Below are 4,072 nucleotides of genomic sequence, written 5' to 3' on the forward strand. Positions count from 1 at the left end.
AGTTCCAAGTAATATTTAAAAAATTATCCTTTATAATTGATATGACAGTAGTTAGTAGGTGGTGACATCCTATTAGTCCAACTCATAGTGGTCATCAAAACATATTAATTAAAACATGCATGAAAATAGTCTTCATACACGGGAGTTGTGCAAATAAATTTACACACGTGTGCATTGAGTAGTCAAAGTATAAAATTTCTTGAGAAACATTAAAATTAAGTAACACTTTTTAACACTCACTTAATAATGCTTTCTTTATTATTAAAATTTATTGAAAATTATAATTTTTTTAAAATCTCACATCTCATTTATTGATTAAAATATCTCTTTGATTTAATTATATGGCCACTAAAATTTGTAATTTTCAACCGATAACCGAGAAAAGTATTAACATGAGTGTAACCAGCATTTTTCAATTTGTAAATTAATACATACAATAACTTTATTCTATAAATTACACAAATAATAACAATTTAGAGCTTTATTCTACAAATGAAGAAAAGGAAAAGAGACGTGTATTTCTTTTCCTTCCTATATCAGTAGCTCCAACTATTTGCCAACTGGTTACAAACAAATTTCAAGTTCATACACAACACAAGCACAAATGACACATTAATATATTATGCCCTCTCAAAGACAACAGGTAGCGTATTACCATCCAAGGCCAACAAAATCTTCCCATTCTCACGCAAGTTACCAACAGTGCCACAGTCAAACTTACAATAAGGGCACACATCCGTAGGACACCAACGAATATTATAAATACCTTCACTTTGTGCCTCCACAATTCTGAAGTAACTATCATTCCCTGATGCAACAATGAGTCTTCTTCCACTCTTTGCATCCCTCTCACTGAGCCTCCACCCTGTGCCTTGAATGCATGTTGTGGAAGCATTGAATGCCACCTTGAAGTCCCTATTCACCCTCACAATGTTTTCTGCTTCATCAAAAGGGTTGAAGAAAACGGGTAAACCCTCTTCTGCATCAGAATTCTCTTGACCAACGTATAAAGGGCATGGCGAGTTTCTGCTTAGCAAAGTGGCACGACCTCCATTATCTGTTATGGCGGGTTTGATGTAGTAATCCTTGCCACGCTCAAGAGGGTGCCCTTTGGTGTCAAGAACTGGGGTGTTGGTGGATTGAGCCAATGCTGTTGTGGCAATTATTGCAAGGCATAACATTAGGGTTAGGGTTGTTTCAATTGATCTCGTTGACATGGTTGTGTTGTGTGTCTTGGTGTTACTAACTTTGCTCAATAAAGAAAGGTTTGGTTTTAACACAAGGGTTGGTTGTTGTGGCTTTTGTAGATGTGTGATTCATCTTTTGCAATGGTGAGGTATTTATAGGATGTGGTGTGGAGTGTGTGGCATGGCTTGGAGATAATATTTGTTGGAATATTGATGAACAAAAGTCTAACATGAGTTATCCAATAATAGCTTTGCTTGTGCCGCCAAAATTTCTCTTGAGGATTGGTGAGATGACTAGGGTGTTTGAAGTGTTAAAATGAGACATGATTTCGTTTGTATAAGTCAAATGTCGTGCTTGGGAGGTTAAAATATAAGAATTTCTTTTTTTTTAATTTTAATGCATTTCATGATTTTATCTAGTGGAAAGGATTTGGTGGAAATTGATTAGGAACGGCAATAGTGAGTTTTAGCTAGTGTCGTCATAAAATGATCTCATTCGGAAATAGTTAAAACTTTGATTTATGATTATAAAATTAGATTTTCTATTATTTAATGTATAGGCTAGTTTTTAATTGTGCAAATTTTAATTGTAATTATTTATTTATTTTTATATCTCGGAGTCTTGCAAAACTAATTGCTAAAATAAGTTCGTATTTGCCTTTTCAAAAAAGTAAAATAATCATATTTGAAATTTACTAATAAATTAAAATTTTAAAATATATAACATTACAAAATTTTGATTCGTAATTCATATTATTTGAACTAATTAATTGAAGTTGATAATCGCAATCTTAAACTAAGTTAACTTAGAACTGAAAAAAAAATCATATAATATAAATTTTGAGTTGAAGCAAATATTATTGATTATTTACACACGCATATTATTATTTATTATATTTGTATATATTGAAAATGTCATCTTATTAAGTTTGACAAATGATATCTTTGGACGTTTTCCCTAAGTATATATTTATAATGCATTGTCATTTTGAAGCATTTTGATAATGTCGTTTGAATCCTGTTCCTGTCCAAATCCAAAACCAAACGTGCAGTGAGAGCTTTGAATTAAATGTAAAGCCAAAATAAAAACTAAAGGAGACAAAGAAAATGTCAACACATAGCCGTGTACACAATGCCAATTTTGAATTTTGTCAAGTTACGGTAATTAATGAGTGCATAAATAGTTTGTTAGTAAATTCATCTGTGTGTGACATCTTAAAATTTTTCTTATAAACTCTAAAAATAAATATTATTTATTTATCTTACAATCATTATTAGGGACAGAGATCATAAATTTACATTTTAGTGAGATAAAAATTAAAAAAATATATTTTACAAAGATTAAAGAGAAAATTTACTTATTTTACAAAGATAAAAAAAATATCTTACAGCTTACAAGCACCAAAAATAATTTTTACAAATTTTAAAAATAAAGGTTAAAACTCTTATTTAGTCCCTTATAATATTTTTTTTGTTTCAATTTAGTCCCACTTTAATTTTTGTTTCAATTTAGTCTCCAATAATTTAAATTATTACAATTTGGGACTTTCGTCTAAATGATTTAAACGGAATTAACTGTTGGCCACGTGGATATCACGTGGATGCGTAGGTGGATGCCAAATTTCTTTAATACACCTAGAACCATAACGGTCCGTTCTGGTTACACTATTGGTGTGTTAATTTTGTACCTGGAACCCCGTTCCAGGTACAAAATTAACACACCAATAATATAACTAGAACGAGTCGTTCTGATTTCAGAACGGGTCGTTCTGGTCCAGAATGGTCGATGATTACAATTCACGGTAAAAAAATATCTTACAACTTACAAGCACCAAAAATAATTTTTACAAATTTTAAAAATAAAAAACACAAAGATCAAAATCAAAACTCAATGATGTTAAAAAAAACTATAAAAATAAATATTTAAACGTATATAAATACACATCATCGTATATTTGAATAGTCTTTTTTTTCAATATTGTCGGCCTTTACGACTTGTAGGCTGAATATTCTAATGCTCAATAACTATATCAAATATCAATACATATTAAGTGTGGTCGTAAATGAGCCATGCATTTTCATATGAAAGAAAAATTATAAAGAAGATAAAAATTTAATAAAGATGCATGATATATAGCGTGAATTTTTTTATATATTATTACTCAATAAAATATATAATTGAAATGATTTTTTAAGAATTATTATATATAATAATAAAAATAAATAAATAAATTACATCACCAAAATATATAAAATAAATAATTTTTTAATAGAATACTTATTGAAAAACCTCGTAATGCAAAATATTTGAAAAAAGGACAGAAGATTGTTAAATTTTCTTGCACTTTCAAACCTAAAAGTTTACTTCAATATTATAAATTAAGTTTAAATATTTTTTAATCTCTTAAAAATATAAGATAAAATTATTTTTACCATCTCAAATTTAAACTAATATTTTTAATCCATATAATTTGAAAAAAATTATTTCAATTATCTTGCTTATCAAAATGTCCCTAGTGAATTTGAGGAACAAAATTTATATATTATTGAATTTGTTTTACAATATTCATCTATTAGTATTTTTATTAATAAAAATTATCATATTAAATTCAATTGATATTATACAACTGAATTAATTTGTCTTTGTTAGTGATTCTATATGTGGTCATAAAAGATTAAAACAAACTATTTTGAAATTAAAATATTAAAACATGATTTTAAATTTGAAGAGAAAAAAAATTATTTCAAATTGAAGGAATTAAAAACATATTTAAATTTATAAATTAAAATACATATTTTAAAGAATAAAACTCTCACTTTCCTTGCTCTCAATTAAATATTTTCTTTTCTCTTCTTTAGGTGTGTATTTTTCTCATTATCTCTAC

At 27.8% G+C, this 4,072-nt stretch overlaps 1 pseudogene; it reads right to left on the minus strand.

The window, feature by feature from the left end:
- Positions 1-385: 385 nt before the first annotated feature.
- On the minus strand, positions 386-1,322 carry LOC145952812 (kunitz type trypsin inhibitor 106 pseudogene; annotated as a pseudogene).
- Between the last annotated feature and the right edge of the window lie 2,750 nt (positions 1,323-4,072).

This window comes from Cajanus cajan, chromosome 10 (genome assembly GCF_000230855.2).
Source record: "Cajanus cajan strain Asha chromosome 10, NIPB_CcT2T_4, whole genome shotgun sequence".
Classification (NCBI taxonomy): domain Eukaryota; kingdom Viridiplantae; phylum Streptophyta; class Magnoliopsida; order Fabales; family Fabaceae; genus Cajanus; species Cajanus cajan.